Source organism: Elaeis guineensis, chromosome 11, assembly GCF_000442705.2.
Source record: "Elaeis guineensis isolate ETL-2024a chromosome 11, EG11, whole genome shotgun sequence".
In the NCBI taxonomy this organism is placed as follows: domain Eukaryota; kingdom Viridiplantae; phylum Streptophyta; class Magnoliopsida; order Arecales; family Arecaceae; genus Elaeis; species Elaeis guineensis.
Window position 1 is genome coordinate 103,188,405 of NC_026003.2, and position 24,108 is coordinate 103,212,512.

Consider the following 24,108-nt stretch of genomic DNA (forward strand, 5'->3'; position numbering starts at 1 on the left):
ATCACGAGAAAAAAAAAATCCGATTTCTTGATCAGATTCGGTCTTCAGATCTATCGTCTCCCTATTGATCTTCAGAAAAAAAAAAAAAAAAAAAAAATGCTCGCTCTCCAGAAGAAGAAAAAAAAAAGTCTCGCGTTTTGGATGGGAAATAAAAAATTAATTTCATTTTTTGTAGGGTTTTGGATGAGAAATAAAAAAATAATTTACTTATCTGCAGGGTTTTGGATGGGATGCACGTGTCCCTATATTTTTTTCATGCTATATGGTATAGAAATATTTGGTTGGAGAATATTTTAAGTTTTCAAACTTAATAGGGTGGTTGTAAAGTCGCCAAGGCTCCTTTATTGTAGTGAAGAACGGATATTCCAATTCTGCCTTTGAGTATTATAACACCACATTATTCATAAATTCGTAACTCTGTGGCTATGAAGAGGGCACAATTAAAAATAGTCCAACTCTTTGTTTCGATATTACGTGAGTGTATTTATTATTTAAGCTTCAACTTTATCACCCATTATGCGTGTGTATATATATATTTTAAATTAATATTTTTTTATATTATTAATAATATATTAGACATATTTTGATGTATGTTGTTTATTTACTTACTTATTATTTCAGATTTTATTAAAATCAAATTTGGAAGAGAGAAAAATATAATTTAGATTTCCTCATGTTAAGGTTTTAAAAAAAATTCTTAAATTACTATTATTTTTTCTCTAATTTTTTTAGATTTTTCAATTACTGCGGCCCAGTTACAACAGTCCAACCTATTGGGAGCAAAGTTGATAAAAAAAATTGTAAGTATTTATTTTATTGATAAGATTTATTATTTTTTATTTTTGATCAATATATGCAATTTTAAAAATTTAATTACCTCTTTTTTTTAAGTTGAATTTTAATTCTTTGTTCCCATCTTTCTTTTATTTTTTGTATAAAAAAATTACTCATTGATAAATTTTATATTATGAATTATTTTGTTTGATATTTGATTCGAAATTTTATTTTGATTGTAAATATGGATATTATTAAAATATCACAAAAATTAATGTTAGAAGATATTATTAGTAAGCTAGTACTTTCGGGTCCTATTATGGTGCCAAATTAAGGGACGGCATCTTTTTTAGATCTTTTATGGATGTTGTTCTAGATGAGCAGGATGAAGTATCTTAGGTAGCTAGGATTTGAGGGCGCTCCAATGTTGATGAGCTTACATCAGAAGAAGAAGCTACATTGGTTGCTATAAAAAAATTAAAGCAAAAATTTAAATTTAAATCGAGATTTTAATTTTACTAATAAGAGTATTTTAAATATCTATATCTAAAACATATAACGAGCATGCAAATCTTGAAATTGATCTCAGTCAATCGAAGTGGGAATAAAGTATTGTTGAGAAGCCACAATACATTTATGGTTGAATTTGATGAGCTTAAAAAGGAATTGACTAAGTATAAAAAATGTTCCGTGCTGATGGTGAATCATCCATAGGAGAAAATTAAGGTTCAAGATGTCTGTTTATTCCTTTTTTGGTGTGTAGCTTATATATATTTTTGGTATTACCTAACCTTACTAGATTAACATATGCTGTCAAGCATAGTTTTCTTTCATCTTATATATGTATATAGATGTGTGGGCATATCTTTGTTTGTATATCTGTATGGTGAAAAAGTTGTAATAAAAATCCAACTTACTTGATGTAGAAAGGCGATCCTGTAATAGAGTTTGCTAAATCACTACAAGAAATAAGGATTTACCAGCATTTTTTTACTAGCGGATATAGAAAACCGTTGGTAACTTTAGGTAGCATTTTCTTAAACCGCTGGAAAAAAAATTATTTTTCCCAGGGATCAGGTAAAACTACTGGAAATAATCTTATTTTTCTCAGTAGTCCGGTCAAAATATCTTTGTGTGTATGTCCAATGTTGCTCTGTTTTTGAGAAACTTTTAAATATAGCTTCTCTTATTTGCTCAAATCGATAGAATGATCTTCATTGAAACATTAGATCCTTGGTAATAACCAGCTGAACTTTCTAAATGGTCTCCATGCTTCCTAGAGAGTTATTTTTTGAGAGGAAAGATTTGGTGGATAGCATGAATTATCAATTTTTTGGTAATATCCAGTTGAACTTTCTAAATGGTGTGCACGTAAATGGTATACACGTATCCTAGATTTTTTTTTTGGGAGAAGAAAATTTTAGTAGCTATCATGAATTATCAATTTTTTCAGGAGAAAATCTTGCAAAATGATGAATGTGGTCATAATCATGCATATATGATGGGTAAATTTTAGGAGGAAATGTTGCATATATAATGAATGAGGTTTTGATGTTGCATATATGATGGATGAAGTTATATGTTTGATTTTAAAAATAATGTCCTACTGGATTGGTTTACCAACTTTGTACATGATACTATAATAGTGTGAGATTCTGCTTTGCAAGAAAAGTTGCAATACTAATTCCATATTTAGCTTATTATAGTAAATTAATACCGTAAAGAAAAGTGACTAACTAGAAGGTTCACTGCCTTCATAAAGAAGGGTGCATGCCCTAATATATATGTGGAATATAGCAATTCTATATTCAGTTTTATGCAGTTCTATGAGACTAGACTCAAAAGTATTTAAAAGGGATATTCAAGACATAATGCAATTTCTGCAGTTTATGCGATTCTATGCTTATTAGACATAATGCAAAAGCGGCCTCCAGCTATCACAATCAAAATTTTCCATAGTGCCATCCAACAGAGATTTTTTTCATTAGAGAAATATGATGATGAACAAATATACTTCAGGATAAGATTTAGTGATCTCATCTATATCTCAACAAAATACAACATCCAAGGATTGGAACTCAATCATGTTGTGTACTGTATACATTCATAAATAAATACAAGCATATGGGAACAACCACAATAAAAATGATAAAATGATAAATAAATAAAAGAGTAGCAAAGAAAGCCTCCATTAAAAGAGTAGCAAAGAAACGCGCAAAACTATACCGTCTCTAAATGGGGCAGGTTATGAATGACTTGAATTAGTTAAGTAGTTAACCGATGCCAAGTCATCATAAGCAAATAATTGTGCCAGCATGCAGGCCAAAGTTTTGTTTAAAAACTATTAGCATCATATATACAGATTAAACTTTTAAATGAAACATAAGAGTCTTTGTTAGAAATCACAAATACTTTGCATTTATAGACAACTATATTTCTCTCCAGCTGAAAAACAACCGAATTACTAATTCTATCTCATAATACACACCTACTTGAAATGGAAGATGAGTCACATGCACATCGCACATGCACAAGGCAGACATGGACATGCACAGAGAGAAACATGCCCAACTAAATAAATAAGAAACTTGAGAATATTTAACAAAATTAAGAGGCAATCAGTTTTTTTTTTAAAAAAAAATGAAACAAAGCATAGAAGTTTCTCTTAACATCATTTTTATTAATATATATTCATCTTTATCCTTTTCTTTAGAAAGATGATTTGAGATAACAATAGCAAGCATATGATATGGTCTCTTAGACATCATTTTTTGACTATGGCACACTTTCCTTTATTTTCTCCCAAGTACATACATTTCTTAACATTCTTCAAATTTTCATAGATTTTCATAAAAATATCTAGGATATATATCTATGCATACAAAATGACTAAATCATGAAACCTATATAGGATAAGTTATTGCTGACAGATGAAGTGCGGTGGAAGACACCAATGTACTAAAATTGCACGTAGTAGATATATGTATCACTCTGTATATGTATCTGTATATATCTGCCATGCTGATATATATTTATGCGTATTACCTATAAAAGGTATGTCTTTGCCCATGTGTCTACCATATTTAAAGCTGCATGCATGCATATTTGCACGTATATACACACACACGTACATATATATTGACTGATTTGGGAGAAGGTGCTGCTTTTTCTTCCCAGATTTGACTGGAGAAAAGTTGGAACCCGAGGCAATTTTTTTCACGGTTCTTTATGAAAACAGAACTTGGAGGCATTCTAGATAAACCAGCCATATACTGTATTAACCGGCAGCAGTGAAACAGGGCTGGTTTGATTTTAACATGGAACAATTATTTGCTTTCCTTCAATTTCCTTCCAGGGAATGAAATGAGCTAAAATTAAAAATAAATAAAAGATTCCATCCATTGTCGTGGTGCCCAAAAAGTAGTGAGTAGCTTGAACTTGGGGAATTGCTGCACCAAGTGGTTCTTTCAGCTCAGAAATATAATTCTTTCGTTCATTCGCACCAAAAAAAAAGGTCCTTTTGGACAGAAATCCATTCTTCCCATATTTAATTCATCTTCTTCGCCTTCCATTCTAGTATACGTACCATAAACTTATCCATATTCTTATATCTACATATATCTACACAGACGTATATCTATCTGTACATGTATGTGCTTGAATATATGCATCTATTCCGTATATGTCTTATGCACACGTGTATCCATGCATATATGATTTGTTATTTATCTATGTGTATTATTATATATATATATAAACTGTTTTTTGTATATATCCATAAGATGATCTTTCTTTTTTTTTTTTTTTTTTGTTCTTTGATTATGGTATCATAAAAAATGATAGATATTTTTTCTTTTTTTTTTTTTTATTTCTAAGGTCAAGATTGAGGATCAAAATTTTTCACCATTAGGAAGCTGAGCTTTTTTTGTTTTAGAAGCCTAGCTATGCCATAATCAGTTCATGATTTTATGAGTTTATGTGGAGGGAACTAATTTTGCTCAATTTGATTGTTTTGTCAGTTCATGAATTTGTCTTTTGATTCATATTATTAATTATGCAGATATTCTATATAATATGTGTATTGTGCATCTATACATATTCATATCTACGTCCGTGTGCATCTCAATATGTATGAATGAAATAAATTTTTATAAAAAAAAAAAACCTTTGCTTCTATGCAACAACATTATCACCTATTTTTTTTACCATACCTTCAATCCATTTTTTCTCTGTACACTTTTTTTTTTTTTTCTTTTCATTGATACTGGTTCCGTTTATTTGGTGGGACAGGATGGATTCTATAGGAGTGGCTAGGCAAAATAGGAGGAAAAGAAGGAACATTATTTCTACATGAAGATTTCTAAAATTAAATAAAAAAAAGATTGTTCATGTAGCATGGTCACAAGGGAAAAAAATGTTAATATTACTTTGGATTCGGTTGCTGATAATGAAGAAAGTATGAAAGATGTTGTATGCAGAAAAGAGAAAGCCAATTTAAATAAACAAGAATTCTTTGTCGTTAAAAGTAGCTTTATACCATTTGTGGTTGATACCGATAATTTTAGAAAAATAGTTTCAGATGAAAATATTTTTACAACCAATATTGATCATATTTTCTCGGAAGAAGAACTCACACCTACAACAAACAAAGGTATACATCATCTTTTTTTAAAAAATATTTAATTTATTTAATTTGCACAATTAGCTGATGCCTGAATTTTTTTTAAAAACAAAAATAGTTCAAGAGGTTACAATTGATCGACAATCTTTTGCTTTATAAAAATTAGATAAGGTTTCATTCGAAAAAAAATAGGTTCTTTTTTATGTACACAATTGTGCAATATTTATTTTTTTGTAGTGGTTAGATATTTATTAAAAAAAGAGATTGTTGTTTCTTCTTCTATCTATAAGAAATTTTAGAGACTATCAATTTTGGATTATCCGAATATAAAACAAGTATTGTGGCACCATATTCTGATATAAAGAATCTATTAAAAAATATGTGGTATGTGGTGCTTACTTTTATTTTATATTGTCATAAAGAAAGATTGCTCTACCGTTGCTCACACAAACTCCAATTTTTTTGAATAACTTATTAGATTATGGTGGTGGAATAAGAGCTTCAAAATTTGGAGAAAATATTAGAGTGTATAACTCATGTTTGCATTTACATTAATAGGTGCAAAAATTGATACTGAAGTAAATGCTATGCCAGATCTTTATGTGTTTAGAATCAATGGTCAAAACATCATAGAATAGATTTTTTATTACCTATTGATGGAGAAGTATCTAAATATGCTCAATTATACATATAATACTGAAAATGAAGTCAATAATAGAATAAGAGCATTACGTTCAGATGATGATTCATCAAGTATAGATTCAAAAATTATAGAAGGTTTAATAAATATTGGATCAAAAGAATCAAATTGTTAGAGCTTTCAGGATGACAAAGATCGATTCAAACGATCTGGTTCTTATCTTTCAGATTAAATTATTAGGACACGTCAGGAATAGCTTACAATATAATGCTCATCATGCTCTGAAATAGTAGATTGATTTTCATGATTTAGGTCAATCCATCGACACATGATATTATTGTTGAACATAAACCAGATGGACTGAAATGTATCAGTGATTTACACCCATATTTTATGGCATGCAATATCCAATATTATTTCATTTGGTGAAGATGATTTTAGAATTGATATTAAATATAACAAGATCTTTCGATCCAATTCCACTATCAGACAATGTGTACCTATGAGGAAATTTTATGCTTATAGATTGCAGTAGAGAATAAGTGAAGGTACAATATTAATAAGAGAAGGCTATTTATTTTAGCAGTATATAGTTGATGCTTTCTCATGTATCGAAGAAGAAAGACTTGATTACATTAGAAGAAATCAAAATGATCTGAGATCAGAAATTTATAAAGGTATCAAAGATGTGGTTGTAAAAGGTGATATGGATGAAAATGTAATTAGCAAAAGAATTATATTACCTTCAAGTTTCACTGAAAGTCCTAAATATATGATTCAAAATTATCAAGATGCATTAGCTATTTATAGATGATATGGACATCCTGACTTATTCATCATATTTACCTGCAATACTCAATGGCTAGAAATTTGCTTTGGACTAAGCTTAATACTAGTTCAAAAATATGAAGATAGATCAAATATCATCAGTAGAGTTTTTAAGTTGAAAATTGAAGAATTAATGCTTGATATCACAAAAAAAAAAATTTTGAAAAAATGATTGCGGGTATGATTTGAATTTTTTTACATTATTTTTTCTAAAAAATTTATAATAAACATAGTTTCATATATCTACTTATTTTCTCTTCATATGCAGTTTTATATACAATAGAGTTTTAAAAACGTGGTTTGCTGCATGTTTATATACTGCTTTGGTTGCACGGAAATTATAAATATCAACATCTTCAGATATAGACTATAATTTCTACAGAAATTCTTGATAAAGATGTCGATTCTGTAGGATATAAAACTATTTAGAAATTTATGATGTATGGTCCCTGTGGATTAGCAAATCCTAGATCTCCATGCATGGCGGATGTCATTATTCGAAATATTTTTTCAAAAAATTTCAGAATGAGACTGTTATTGATGAGAACGGATTTGCTACTTACAAAAGAAGAGATCATGGGCGCAGCATAATCACTGGCAATAATCTTATTTTCTCCTGCGGTCTGATCAAATTATTGAAAATAATTTTATTTTTTTCAATGGTCTGGTCAAACCGCTGGCAATAATTTTATTTTCTATGTTGGAAATAATTTATTAAAATAATTTTATTTTTTTTAATGATCTGATCAAGCCATCAGCAATAATCTTATTTTCTATGTTAGAAATAATTTTATTTTTTTTATTGATCTGATCAAACCGCTGGCAAAATTTTTTATTTTTCCCACTGATCTGGTCAAATTATTGAAAAAAATTTATTTTTATCTAAAAAATTTTACCAGCGATTCAAACCGCTGGGAAAGATCCTATATTTTATTCCGCGGGATTTTTTTTTCTCACCCCTTCCGGTTCCGGCCGAGGAATTTTTTTCCCTTCCCTTATTTTCCCTTCTACTTCCGTTTCTCCTCCCCAAATACCGATGAGCATCGCCGGTGCACCGTCACCGCGATCTATCTGACGGCCAAGAACATCATCGTCTTCCCCGCGGGGCAGTGGGTGCCCAAGATCGCCGTCGATGCCTACGTCGCCCCCAACATCGTCCTCGCCGGTCGGTCATCGTCTACGATGGCGCCTCCGTCTGGAACAAGATCACCTTCGGGTTCTGCTCCACAGGTCCCCCACATCCCCTGATCGGTCCTTTTTCTCTTGTTGTTTGAATTAAGGGGCTTAGATTGGATCTTTTCTATTTAAATGGGAATGATTCATCGAGTCTATGAAATCCCACAATAGATTTTTTTAGATGGAGAAATGATCCTTAGCAATAGACCAATAGATAGAACAAAATCTATCTATCCCCTGCTTCGGCCTCGGAACATTCTCCCCGGACGACACCTCGGCCTCCGGCGAGCTTGTCGTAGTTGGCAAGCGAGGCGATATTCGCCTATTTGGTTCGATTGGGGGCCGGGTTGGGCTTGGCCGGGGCTCTGCACAAAAAGTTTCCAAGCTGTCTAAGATTCTGAGTAAAGCTTTTAAGCATGGTTTTATTCACAAACATAGTGTAATGCACTAAAAATGATGGATCACCATAATGGAATAGGAAAAAAATGCAACTCTGTAACATTTGTTCACTAGCAAATGTATTCGGTCATTATAATATAAAACAGCACAATATCCAGCATAAAATTAGTCAGAATCCATTTTTTAGCCAAAACAGCCATCGACCATTTGCCCCACTCCTGTCAGTCCCTAACAGTTCTTTCCACAGATGGGTATATAAGATTACAACTGAAATATCAGCAATAAATTAACGACAGTCGAACACAAGCTTAACCATAGGTTGAAAAGAACTATGTTTAATCTGTACGAAGAGATGAAGTACAGGGCGAGGGCAAAAATATGAGCAGTCAGGCTATGAAATGGATGAAAACTTCAGCTGAAGATACAGTGGAAAAGCCAAATGATTGAACACACAAACCGGCAATACATCATGTTGGGACAAGTCGACCGACCTCCGACTCCGACTTTACATCGGCCATAAATACATTACGCCGACTCACAATCAACTGACCGATCGATAGTCACTACTATCAACCATCAACTAATAATTTGATTAACTCCGACCGAAAACCCTCGGCATATCAGAGTTACCAGTCGATGCATATTTGGATCTTCTACCGACTTATCTCTATCGACTTATCAGTATTACCGACATATAGTTGGCCTATCTGCTCAACATATCCTAACCATTATGAACGATTATCGACTATGTGTTATGGCCATTAATGGGAATAAACAGCCCACTAACTCCACGATTATGGTCTGATAATCTAGCACCATAAAAAGCGGAACCACGTCCTCGACGGTTACATCAGAATCATCTATAAAAGGGAGATAAACGAGCAGTACGGATAAGATAATTCTAGGCTAAGATTTTGTCACTCTCAATATTCTTATTAGCTGTTTACCAACCTCCTCTCTGACTTAAGTATCGGAGGATCTTCATCGACATAATTCGGTATGTGAGGACTTTATCTTGCAGGTGCTCTTCACCGGCGATAGACGACAGGAAGTTAGCTGCAATAGATTGGCGTGCCAGGAAGGGGACAACTACAGTCAACCATGTCGAAAAATAGAGCTCAGCATTCGATTGGATCGGTGAGACAGTCTTTCCATTGGGAAGATGTTTCTCCCCACCTCCGATGGCAGAGTCCAGTTCCTCATATCTTGTGGTTATCACAGATGTACAGATTGTTGCATTTATGCAGCAAATGAAAGTTTTGACGGAGGTAGTTCAAAGCCTCCAACAGCAGCAAACTTAGCAGCAGCCGCCGCCAGTGGAGCAATCGATGGCTCAGTCAATGTCATCTAGGTATAGCCCCATCCTCTATGGCGCTCACCCTCCTCATCTCGGAATACCGTCTCGACACTCTCACTGAGATGAACAACCAATTCTCGGCACTCTCATATGCCAACCACCATTCATGATGTTCTTCCTCTCCTTTTCATACACACAGTATCAAGAAGGAAAACGACTGTAGACGCCTTCTGCTTCTCCTTCTTCGAGCTCTTCAGGGGGTTCCACCCTGGAGTTTTTCATAATAGTGGCTTGACGACTATGAATGCAAGTTCTGAAAATTGATCGTCAGCTCGCTCAACTTCAGGTGGAAGGTCAGAAGTTTTCCAATGACTACAACTTTCACACTGCTCAGTCTCTCTCTCGACGTATCTTGGATGAACCAATTTCTTCTCGATTTAAGATGCCACGGATGGAGTCATACGATGACTCCACTGACCCGATGATCACTTAGAGAGCTATAAAGCTCTCATGATGATCAGGGGGCAACCGATGTTTTTATGCATTGGCTTCCCGATAACTTTTGGAAGGCTGCTCAAGCTTGATATTTTGGGCTTCAGTCGGGGAGCATTAACTCTTTTGAGTGACTTGAACATTTTTTCGTAGCCCACTTCAGCACAAGCCGAAGGCCGCCACAGACATCCGACAGTCTCTTCTCAATCAAGAAAGGTGAGACAGAGATATTGAGAGACTTTGCGGCTCATTTCAATACAGCCACACTTGAGATCAGGGATCTCAACGAAGACATGACTATATCGGCCATGAAAAAGGGTCTGAGAGATCTAGATTCACATATTCTCTAGATAAAACTTTCTTCCAGACCTATGCTGAACTTCTGGAGCGTGCGTACAAATATATTCATGTGGATGAAGCTGCTTTTGACTGACGCCAAATAGATAGAAAAGGTCAGAAGAAGAAGTAAAAAAAAGTAAAGCTTCGACTAAATCAATAGGCCGACAGTCAACAAGCGAGCTTCACCTCGATGATGAAATTCGAAGTCGAACAACTATGACAGTTATGACTCCTACACTCCTCTCATGCTCCTCGTGCTAGATTCTGATGGAGATTGAAGGAGAGGAGTACTTACGACACCCCCCACCAATGAAAGCACCATCGAGAAGTCGAGACATGAAGAAGTACTGTCGGTTCCATCGTGATCACGGTCACGATATCGAACAGTGCATCCAGCTTAGGATAAGATAGAGGCTCTGTTCGATGAGGCTACCTTGAGAAATTCCATGTGATCGCCCGACTCAACCTCCCATCGACCAACAACCTTAGCCGCAAAGGAGGAGACACTCAACAATCGATCAATGGTAGGAGTAATCAACATGATCTCTGGGTGATAGAAGAATTGGAGGATAACTTTCGAAGAAGAGTCGGCAAAAAATGATGACTCGATAATGTAATAACTTTTTGGAAGAAGATATTCGGAGAATTCAAACTCTCCATGATGATGCTGTCGTTGTCTGGCAATGATAGCTAATTATGATGTAAAAAAAATTATAGTGGATATTGAAAGCTCGACGGATGTATTGTTTTACTCAACTTTTCTCGAATGCGACTATCGACTGATCCACTTAGAAGAGTTTCTTGTCATTGATCAGTTTCACAGGAGATCAGTCACTGTGGAGGAAAAAATCACTCTCCCATTAACCGCAGAATTGAACCATAAAAGAGTACTGTTCTCGTGATATTCATGTTGTTTGAATTTTTTGGCTTATAATGCCATACTCGGACGATCTAGTCTGAATGCTCTGAGAGCAATAGTCTCAACTTATCACCTACTAATCTGATTTTCGATAAAAATAGAGTCGGAGAGATGCGTGGAGATCAATAACTTGTCCGACGCTGCTTCTTATTTTCACACAAAATAATCAATCCGAAGATTCTTTGTCCGTCGATAAATTGGACCAAAGAGAAAATGAAGAGAGGGGTGAACCAGCGAACAATTGATTTCCATCCTATTAAAAGAAGAAGATCCTAAGAAGACGGTCCAAATTGGATCGCAGCTGTCTGATCAGAGCGGCAGCAACTAATAAATTTACTCAAGACAAACGTCGATATTTTTGCTTGGTCGGCTACTGATATGTCAGGCATTCCTCCAGAAGTAATAACCCATGGCTCAACATTCATCCAAAGTTAAGCCGTGAGATAAAAGAAAAGATCTTTTGCTCCTGAAAGGTAAATGTCATCGACGAAGAAGTCACAAGCTCCTCGCAGCTGTTTCATCAGAGAAACTACCCATCTCGATTGGCTCACCAATATATGATGGTGAGAAAGGCCAATAAAAATGAAAATTGTATCGACTACAAATCTAAACGAAGCTTGTCCGAAGGATAGTTTTTCTTTGCCAAAGATTGATCAACTAGTTGATGCGACTTCGGGGCACCGACTCTTAAGCTTCATGGATGCCTTTAAGGCTACAATCAGATCGGATGGCATCTAAGATGAGGAGCACACAGCCTTCATAACCACAAAGGTATTTACTGTTATAAAGTAATGCCTTTCGGTTTAAAAATACTGGAGCCACATATCAACGGCTAGTCAATAAAATCTTCAAGACATGAATCAGACAAATATGAAAGTTTATGTGGACGATATGCTGGTGAAAAATCTCAAACTACTGACCATGTTCGGGACCTAAAAGAAGCCTTCAGCATACTTCGACGACATCAGATGAAGTGAACCCGACAAAGTGTGCATTCGGAGTAACTTTAAGAAATTTTTCGAATTTTTTTGTGTCCCAACGAGAAATCGAGGCCAATCTCAAAAAAATAAAGGCTATCATCAATATGAAGCATCCTAATTCAAGAAAGAGATACAGCAGCTCAATGGAAGGATCGTCGCATATCGATTTATATCAAATCGACAGAAAGATGCTTATCTTTCTTCAAGATCTTAGACAATCAAATGACTTCATATGACAGATGAGTATCGACAATCTTTCGAAGACCTAAAAAGATATTTGACATCTCCATTGCTGCTACAAAACTAAAGGTCGGAGAAACTTGTATCTCTACTTGATGACATTGATGGAAGCGGTTAGTTCGGTGCTTATCCAAGAGGATAAAATTAAATTCAATGATCAATCTACTACACTAGCAAGGTGCTTCACAATGCTGAAATGAGATATTCACGAGCGAGAAGATGATCTACGCTCTGATCATATCATCATAGCGACTTCGTCCATACTTGTAAGTAACTCTATTGTCATCTTGACAGATCAGCTTTGAAGAAATTTTACACCGACTAATACGTCGGGTCGAATGGCAAAGTGGGCAATAAAGCTCGGTGAATTTGATATACAATATCGCCACGTCCATTAATGAAGGCACAAGTTTTAGCCAACTTCGTCGCGAATGTACAATATCAGATAATAAACCTGAGGATGAAGCTAATGATAAAATAAAGCAAGCACAACTCTCGAACCGACTTAACGTCGGTATGGGTGCTACATATTGATGGAGTATCTAATGCACAAGCAGCAGAGCTGGTCTCATCCTCATCAATTTTAAGAGAGTTATAACGAATATGTCCTTTGATTCAATTTTAAAGCTTCGAATAATCAAGTCGAATATGAACACTCTTAGCTAGCTTAAAAATTATTAAGGAGCTTGATATCGACAATCTGAAGGTCTTCATCGACTCACAATTGATTGCTGGACAGGTTAAGGCGAGTTTGAAGCCGAGACCCATTATGATGAAATATCTTCAGAAGGTGAAAGATTTACCTCAGTCCTAAAATATTTTGAGATCTTTCATATCCCAAGTACAGAAAATGCTCGAGCGACACAATTTCGTTATTCGCAATATCTTTTTCAACTCACTGGTTGGACATTCATCGAATGTCTTGAACAGTCGAGTATTGATAAAGTCAAGGTACTACAAATTACTGATAAACCAAGGTGGATGGATCCGATCATTGGTATTTAACTGATGGAACTCTCCCTACGGATCTCTCAAAGCCAAACGATCAAATGGACGGCCTCTCAATATATTTTAATGAATGTCATTTATAAAAATGTCATTCTCTTTCCTTACGAAGTGCTTGGACCAACAGATGCCGACTATGACTCAGGGAGTCCATGAAGGGATTTGTGAAAATCATTTGGAGGTAAATATCTAACTTACAAGATCCTACGACAAGGATACTATTAGCCCACCATGAAGAAAATGCAGCTGAACTTGTTTGAGGTGTGAACCATGTCAGAGATATGCAAATATAAATACCAACTGGCAAGTCAGTTGACATCAATTGTTGCGTCATGGCCCTTCGCACAATGGATGATTGACATACTTGATCTTTTCCTTCCAACATCTGGTCAGAGGAAGTTCATAGTGGTTGCCATCGATTACTTCACCAAGTAGGTGGAAGCTAAACCTCTGGCACAAATCACTGAGAGCAAATGAAAGACTCATTCAAAAATCATTATATGCAGATTAGTTTACCACACACCATCATCACTGACAATGGACGCAATTCAATAATTAAATTTCAAAGAGTTCTGTACAAAATTTTATATTATGTACAAACTTACATCAGTCGGCCATCCATAATCCAACGAGAGATGGAGGTAACCAACCAAAGGATTCTGCATGGACTTAAAATCAGACTGAATGAAGTTAAAGACCTATGGGTGGAAGAACTATATCCGATCTTATGGCATACCGAACGACTCCTCGCATACCAACGGGAGAATCGTCATTCAATGTGGTTATGGAACAGAAGCGATGATCCACTTGAGATCGAATTACCATCAGTAAGGATAGAGCAATACAGTGAACCAAGCAACTCAGAATATTGGAGAGTCGATTTAGATTTACTTTTAGAAGTCCGACATGAGCTCAAGTTTCGATGGCAGTCTATCGACAAAGGGTAGCCCGGTATTAGTTAAGTCGAAGGTCTTCCATCCTGGAGATCTGATCCTAAGGAAAGCAAAAATCTCAAGACCTCTTACCAGAGAAAGTTATCTCTGAATGGAAAGGACCTTACAGGATCACCGAAATACTTAAATACATATCGGCTAGAAACTCTAAAGGGAGTAACCTTCCCTGAACATGGAATACTGATAACTTGAAAATGTATTATCAATAAAGTTGTCCGCATGTATATTATTCAGAATGAGACATTAAATTTCAAAATCATAAGTTTCAGTAAACTACAAAGTGGTGATAGACTGACAGATGGATGGTCAATTCCTATCGACTATATTTCAGTTTTTCACTGTAAAAACTAATGCATCGACTATATTTTGGTTTTCACTGTAAAAGCCAAAATACCGACTGTATCTCGGTATCGAACATATCTTGACTTTCTACTGTAAAAGCCGACCTTAGTCGAATGACTATTATGCCAACTTAGTCTTAACTAAGCAGAATGCTATATTAATATGATTAGATCGAATTAAATTATACCGACTTGACTACGATCGATTGAAGGATATTCGGCTTGCCATCAATTATCAAATATCCTAACGTACTAAACCGACTAAGGTTGGACAAAGGATATTAGTTTATTATCGCTTATCCTAATACTTAAGTAGTCAATGGATGTTCGATTAATGAATGAATCCTGTAATTACTATTAGATGTTCGACTTGTGATCTATATTCAGTAATTAAAAAATAATTCTACGACATTGTAGATATACAAAGAAAGAGAGTTTATACTTGAAAAAATTTTTCATTCATTCATTAAAAAGAAAGTTACAAAATTGAATCAAAGTTCGATTACAAAATTTTGTGAGTACAAAAAGAAAATAAAAAATTGCACTGATCATCAGTCGCTATCTCCATCTCTTTGCTCTGATGTATCATCGGGACTTGAACAATATTTGGTGCTATCGGTGCTCCATTTCGGTCGGTGTGGCTTCTTTAGCAGCTCCATCTTTTGGGACTGGAGGGATGATGCTGCTCAAGTCAAGATCTGGATACAACTTTCCGACGTATCTCGACCGTCCTCGTACCCAACGCAGTAAGAGGTGAACCCGTCTTCGAGGATCTCTTCTTTGAACTCTTCTGAATTCTTGAAGTTCTCGATGGCATGGTTCAGAGCCTCCCTTGCTGACTCTGCTTCTGCTCTCACCAGCTCTGCGTCAGCACTTGCGGAAGCGATTCATCATCGGCCAGTGCTAATCTTTTCAGGGTGGCCCGATGTCTTTCCATTCGGTTTCGAGTTCGTTGATGCACTCGTCCCTCTTCCTTCGAAGTTGATGGATAGAATGCTTCTTGCTCTTGATCCTCGACTCAAGAGACAAGATGTCTTGATGAGCCGACTCAAGTTCGGCTTAGAAGATTGAAGGTCGGCGGTCAGATGGGAGACTTCCTCCTAAAACTTCATCTCCCGCTCGATCGTCGATCGAAGTTGTTCAAGGGCAGCCGCCTTCTCAGCATTGGCGGCCGCCACTTTGCCCATCTATGTTCGACTGAAGTCAGCAACCTTTCGATAGCCGACTTTCAAGTCAACATGTCGTGTGCCAACTGCAAGCAGAAGATAAGTCGGATCAGATCGAAAAAAAAAGATGCGAAGAAAAACTTACCCCAAGTATCAACAGGTAGAAAGAAGAAAATATCTCGATGATGGTTCTGTTCTTTCTATTCTCCGATCAGCTGGGAGAAGATAGCTTCAATGAGTCACTTGGCTAATGCCGGATTGGTCAAAGCCGACTCATCCTCAAAACTCTGATGTCAAAATGAACAGTGTGACCCGTCGAAGATCCATCATCTGTGAAGTCGCCGGCGCCTTCCTCCGATCTTCTGTTGGCAGCCCTACGCTTGAAAATGTGGAGAAATCAGAGCTCGACTGTGCCTGGGAGGGTTCCACTGGAGGAACCACCAGTGCAGCTATTGATTGTTTCGGCTCAGCCGCAACTTTTTCCTCGGCCCGAACCTCAGTTGGTGGAGCTGTCGATGGTGTTTTGACAACTCTGTCTTCTACTGTCGCCCCACCCTCAACGAACAGCACTTCAGGGAGTACTGTTGGGGCCGACAGTACCAAAACTGGCTAAAAACTGATGCCGACAGTACGTCAAATTTTCTTGCGATGAAGTTGGAGCCCGACCCTTCTTCGATGGTCGGAAAGGTCCAACTTCGGATGCTGTCCTCTTCTTGGTAGCATGCTGACGAATATCGACGGTCGATATTTGTGCCCTTGGCTGCATAGCTATAATCGAAACAAGGAATCAGTACAATTCAGAAACAAACAAAGAAAAAATAAAAGTGATTAACTATGCTATACCTAAAGTGGTGACTGAACTAAGATCGACATCGTAGAGAGCTTGTTTGGTCATTAGCAATCTCTACGATGGGATCGCCATGTCCTTTAATTGGAGAAAGTCTTTCCGATCGTCGACCTCCACCCGGCTATTCTCATTGGGGCCGGTCCTTGGATCACCCCAGCATGAAGAAAAACCTCAGGGAAGAGAAGAAGAAATGAAAAAGAATTGGTTCTTCCATCCATGAATGGACGATGGAAGAACGGTGATGAAGGAAAGACCTTTTCGTGGGTTGAAGAACCACTAACTTTTGGCCTTAAGATAGGGACGGAGAACAAAGAAGATGAGGAAAAGAGAAGGATGAAGCTCGATCGGTATTAGCCGACACAACAAAGCAAAGCTAATTATAAGCTGGACCAAGTTCGGTGCCAGCTGAGTGGGGCAAAGATCATAATAGTCAAGTAAATTTCGGACGAATTTGAAATCAAAAATTCATCCAAAGATCTTCGACATAGAAGACCATCTGGTCCGAAAGAGGGAGTTCACCCGACCATCGACGCCAGATGCAAAGAGTTGATACTGCTTCGAGATACGATACTGCTCCCGGAGCCGTTCAACATTGAGTTCAGATAGTAAAGAAACATCCACTTCCGAACCCGATGGAGAGTCGTCGGTTGGATTCTCCGACCGACTATCCCGAGAAGAAGAAGCCCTAGCCATGGAAAAAAAAAAACTAGAGAGAACCAAAAAGGAGACGGACCCAAGATTGGAGTCTTATTAGATGACGACATGGGGCAACATTCAGATCGACCATTGGTCGAACGGTTCAACGCACTTGCTCCTGATCGTGCCACCTCACCGTCATCCGCGTGAATAGCTCCGATCCAATAATATTCGAACACGTGGTCAAAATCTACTAGTCAGAATCGTATCGTTCGACACCAAATTATTTTTCTGAAATGACGTCTGATACTGATGTCCAATACTGAATTATCCTGTCGATATGACAGCCTAATAATGATTTTGCAGCCACCAAAACGATAAAACAGTTGGAGAATTCTTGACTAGCAGTCAAGTCGGGGCTCGAGGCAACACGTGACGACTCCCTTCGTATAACATGACAGACCACGTGATAATATATATGTCGGATTACCTTGGACTCAAGATGGGGGGCAACTGTTGGGACAAGTCAACCGACCTCCGATTTCGACTCTACATCGGCCGCATAAACACATTACGCCGACTCACAATCGATTGACCGACCGATAGTCGACTACTATCAACCATCAGCTAACAATTTGGTTAACTCCCGATCGAAGACCATTGACATGTCAGAGTTACTAGCCGATGCATATTCAGATCTTCTATCGACTTATCAGTATTACCAATATATAGTCGGTCTATCTGCTCAACATATCTTAACCGTTATGAATGATTATCGACTACGTGATACGGTCATTAATGGAATAAACAGCTCACTAACTCCACGATTATGGCCCGATAATCTAGTGCCATAAAAAGCGGGATCACGTGCTTGATGGTTACATCAAAATCATCTATAAAAGGGGATGTAAACGAGCGACATGGGTAAGGCAATTTTGGGCTAAGACTCTACCACTCTCAACATTCTTATTAGCTGTTCACCAACCCCCTTTCTGACTTAAGTATCGGAGGGTCTCTGCCGGACACAACTCCGATCTGTGAGGATTTTGTCTTGCAGGTGCTCTTCACCGATGACAGGCGACAGGAGTTAGCCGTAATACATCATAAAATATCAAACAGTAAGTGATGATTCTAAGTACCAGATATAACAAATGGATATTTCATTCACTTCCACCCTAAAAAAATGATCAAACAAAATGATTTAAGAATCACTTGTTCTGTAAACTCATAGCAATTTCAAATGGTGAACTGTAACTGCTCTCATTGACTATTTAAAAAAAAAGAAAAAGAAGGAATGTACTGTATCTTTCTATGCACATGCCTTCTATCTTTCTATGCACATGCCTTCTTTATACAGCATTGAAAAGACAACTTCTTAACATATGGGTGCATTTTATATGCAGCAAATTTAGAAATTCTTTGGTTTTGCATATCCTTTGTGCACTGCTTCTTTGTCATTATCTTTTATAGGGTGCTTCAGGATCTTCAGTTTGAAATACATTGAATCAGGCATGCACTTACAGAATCTAAAGTAAGGCTTCAGGGAATTGATAACATAGCAATCACACTGCATTAAGATAACATGATGTGGACAAAAATAATAACCTAACTTAGTCCAGGCAACCATTTTAGGATATCTTTCACATAGAAGATGTCAAAATGGGCAATACATATTTCGCTGATGAGGCAATTAATTTTTTGCTCATGCCTAAGTAGTTCAAGTTTTTCTTGCTTGGACATTGCAACTTCAGTCCAGCACCCACCCAACTCCAGCATGAGCATTTAATGCTGCAATATAACGCAAAGCCCTGTCCATTTCTCCTCTCTGTGAAAATTTTCAGTTTCATAAAAACCAAGCCAAAGAATATTAATCAAGCATTCTGTTGATCTTTAGTTTAGCACAATTGGCTCCTCTTAGACAATTGTGTTTGCCAAGCTTTATATGCATGAAAATATTAAATTTATTTAGGTGTTCTGAGCTCTCACAATGTGTGGACTGTCTGCAACTCTGCATGTCCATATTGCAAGGCAGTCCTATCACATCTTGCCAATCAAGATTTATGAACATCACCCACATCTTTTATGGAGTCTCATCTTATCATGTATCAATGTTAAAAACATAACCAGTCTCTCCTATTGTGGAATGCATGTCCAAACATTTTAAACTTTCTCTTTTCATGGTGGTTATTTCTTGCTATCATTATAAATTCTGTGAACAAGGAAGGCAAGAATAATTTGTAAAGCATGCTACTGTCTACATAGTTGAGCTATCTCTGAACAATCATTCTTGTATTTTTGTTATCAGATAATAGCACATTTGGTCAAAAAGAGAAAAATATCACTTCCAACTATCGCTGATGCAGCTGACGTGCCTGATTCTCAGTGTTGTCTATGTAATTGTTTGTTAGATCAGACTGTAGTACCTGTTTAGGATCATGTTCTGTACATTGTTGCATTGAGAATCTAGCATTAGTTGCTGATTAAGGCAATTTCAAGTTCATTGAAGGCTCTTTTAAGGGTCTATGAGTAGTAGCATTTTCTTGTCTCTAAGATCATAACATACTTTCTCAAAGTGTTCACACGTTTCCTCCTTTTTCAAAATGCATTAGCTACTCACTGCCACTAGAATAGGGCTAGGTGCACTAACCTTGGATAGAGACTTTGGCTCACCAATTTGTATCACCACAATCAGATTTTAACCTGTGCGTAATTGCAGTAAGAAAAGATGTTAAAGTTGATAGTACTATCAGAACGTAATGTTTGCATTTGACATTATTTTCAATTGCAGAAAAGCCTCATTTGGTTGGCAGAACTAGGAAGTGGAAAAGGATGTACAACAGCATCTGTGGAATAAGCTGGATTGAAAAAAACAACACAATTCATCAGCAATTATATTACATTCTACAAGCTACCATGGAATTTTAGGTTGGGTTATGATATGGGCGTAGCATAATATCTAATACAGATGCTTGCCTAAAGATACCGAAATAGATTGATAAAATATTTTGAATTTAATGGATATGTAATTTTGATTAGTTAATTATCATGTATGGATACAATATTGCCACACATGAAAATAGTATATTTCACCATACTGCATGATCATGCAAGACCTTTATATCGTTATTTTTTTTATCTCGCTAGGATTTTAATCAAATGCTAGATGTGTTGATGTCAAGGTTTTAATTACTGGTACTAAATCATATATTTTACTTAATTACAGAAATGTTAGGATAAAAGAGCAAAGTCCCAACAAGCTTGCACCATCAAGGTAAATTGATCCTTCTCTATTTTTGTCACATATTTTATATTTATTTGCTTTGTATTCATATTATATTGATAAATTAAAAACTCTATTTGTAGGAAGGAAATAAGGACATCTTGAAAAGTTCAAGATGGCCACACAAAACTGAGGTGGCACGCGGAATACTTAAAAGTAAAAATCCATCTAAGATGGTGAGTAATACTATTCTAGGGACCGAATTTTGGGAGATTTATATTTATTTTGTAAGGGTGCAAAATGAGTCATGGATCCGGACTGATGGACTACAAAAAGTTATTGGTGATGCTATTGGGTCAACAATTGTATGGCCCTCTACTTTTGTATGTATTATAGTTTCTTATCTATCTTTTTTTTTTAATTTTTTATTATTTTTATGTGTTACTTATGTGCTAATCATGCTTTTCTTTCTTTTTTTTTTTTTGCAGGTTGAACTTGCCCAGATGTAAAGCTCCTAATCATTATGTACATACACCTTGTTTTTTGTTTTGTCTACTTGAGATCCTAAAGGATATGTCTACAACTTTGTTCAAAGAATTTACACTTTCATCATTGTTAGTTTGGTTATATGAAAAGCTTTTCTTATTAGTTATTAATTTTTATTTGCTTTATGAAGGAGTAATTGATTCTACTAATTTGTGAAAGTGGAATTCAAATTTTAATTAATTACTTATTTTCAATATATCAGGTGGATTTAAGATACAACTAAAAAGGAGAGTGCTATGTATACAGGTATTCAAGTTATTAGATTATATATTTTTTTAAAAAATAATATATAATGTATTGCCAACAGTCATATTCATTGCTAACAGGTTATTGTCAATGGTCATATTTGTTGCTAAATGTGTATTTCCAATGTTCAAAGTTGTAACATCCGATCCTTTTGGGCCTTGGATCAGGCCCATATAGAAGCAAGCCCACAAAAAAAAAAAAAGGGAACGGAAGAAGACTCCCTTCGGGAGTCTTCTTCTCCGATGAATCCCGATCGGAGAAGGATTCTAGGATCCTTAAAATTCTAGGGCCCTCTATAAATAAGCCTCTCCTCTCCCTCTCGATTCTCCATCGGCGATCGTTGAGGTCAAATTCCTCTCTTTTTTCCTTGGAAGCCACGGCACCCTCTTCTTGTGTTCGTCGGAAATCGAAGGTCGAAGAGGCCACCGGAGTTCAGGTAAGGGTTCAATCTTTCTTTCTCTCCTCTTTTTTTTCTTCCCATGATTTTAGACTCCTCGCTGGCCGTCGAGATCGTCGAAATTCTGTGAAACATGAAACCCCTGTTCGGTCGGAACCTTTTTTCTCTTTTCCGACCACCGGCGTCGTCGGTTGTGGCGTCTCATCCTCGAGATCGGATCCTCATCTCTCTCTCTCTTCCTTTGAGTGCTTGGCCACCGACGATCGGCCAATGACCGAAATCATGAAGAAAAGGGACGGATCCCCTGTTTTTCGAGGAAAAAAAAAATTTCACCAACCGAACCTCGCTGTCGGCCGACCTTGCTCCATTGCCATCGATCGGACATCACCCACCTCGTCGGAGCCTGGGTCACTGGGGGGGACCTCGTCGGTCTTCCCTGTCTGGCCCAAGAGAGGGCGTGGGAAGAAGGAGGAAAAGAAAAAGAAAAAGAAAAGAAAAAGAGAAAAAAAAAGAAAAAAAAAAAAAATAAAAAAAAAGAGAGAATTTTTTCTCTCTCCTCTCTTCCTTTTTCTCTCTCCTCTCTCTACCTTCTCTCTCCATTTTCTCTCTCTAGACTTTTCTCTCTCTTTATGAATTTTATCTCTCTAGAGTCTTTCTCTCTCTCTTTGATTGCATCGCAAATCCTAGGATAAATTGAGATGAAAATAAGATGATCTGCGATTGCTTCGAAATTCATACAGTAGATCTGATCCCTGCCCGATCTTATTCGAAATTTATAACATTTGATTCATATTGAGTCATCCTGATAGATCTCTGATGATCTCGACCATGATTGCCTCATCTAAAGGATACGAAGATTCTCTCTCCACTTCTCTCTCTATTTTTTTCTCTAAATTTTCTCTCTCTAGAAGTCTTATGGATAGTGGAGGATCCAGATACTTAGACAAATCCTAATTTTGGTTAATCCTAAGAGTGGTTCTAGATTTGTGTTATTAGGATCGATTATCGATAATTTCTTCATATATGTTTTTTATATTTGATCAGGATCATAAAGAGATATGATTATCTGCATAAGATATCGAGTGAAATATCTTATTAGAGAAATTGATAAATCAAAGAAGAGTATTGATTTCTATGCTTGGATCAGTTACCGTAAAGGTAAGAATCTCTGTACATGATCACTATTATATATGCTATTTTCTTGTTCATCTGCATTATTGGTTTTCATCGTCGGATTTGAGATCGATGAATTTATTATATCTGAGATACTGTTATTTGATTTTGAGCATGAGTATGTTATATCAATATATATGTATCATAGATTGATGGCATGATTATATGGATATAACATATCTAAATTGATCATAATGCAAGTCGAAATTGATTTGATGAAATCAAACATAATGATTAAATAAAAAGAAAGAGATATATGGTACGGACTAGCCTTATCATATGGAACAACCGGCCAGGAGCTTATGCCTGGGACAGTCTGTCAGGAGCTTACGCTGGACAGCCGTCAGGAGCTTACAGGTAGATCAGCCAGCTAGGAGCTCATGCTGGACAGCCGTCAGGAGTTTATTCCTGGACAGTCTCTCACGGCTTTGTACATGGGACAGCCGGCTAGGAGCTCATCCTGGGACAGCCTTGAAAGGCTTTTAAGTGAAAATTGATTCGGATGATGACTGAGGTATAGACTTGGTTAGTCCAGAACCAGAAAGAAAATATTAAAAATCATGTGATTATAAAAGAGAAATGAAAGATAAGATATGAAAAATTGTTGAACAAAAGTGTTTCACCTGTTAACATATGATGATGCATCTATTTTAATAAGACAGAAAATTTATGGATGTTTGTATTATTCTGGACATTAAACATCGATTTTATATTTGATTATTGATTCTTATTTTAGATTATATTATTATATCAGTGTGATATGAGAATTTTACTGAGCTGTAAAGCTCACACCCCTTCATTTTTTTTTTCTTTTCAGAGTTACAGGATGTTTATGATTGGTTATGGCTTGGATTTACGGGTGAGCAGATGGAT

General features: G+C 36.4%; 1 long non-coding RNA gene across 1 annotated transcript; it reads left to right on the forward strand.

The window, feature by feature from the left end:
* The first annotated feature begins 7,813 nt into the window (after window positions 1–7,813).
* LOC140852590 (uncharacterized) lies at window positions 7,814–21,221 on the forward strand. The gene is made up of 3 exons (XR_012135473.1): window positions 7,814–8,093; window positions 20,877–20,924; window positions 21,017–21,221. It is a non-coding gene; the product is annotated as an uncharacterized lncRNA (long non-coding RNA).
* Window positions 21,222–24,108: the final 2,887 nt, after the last annotated feature.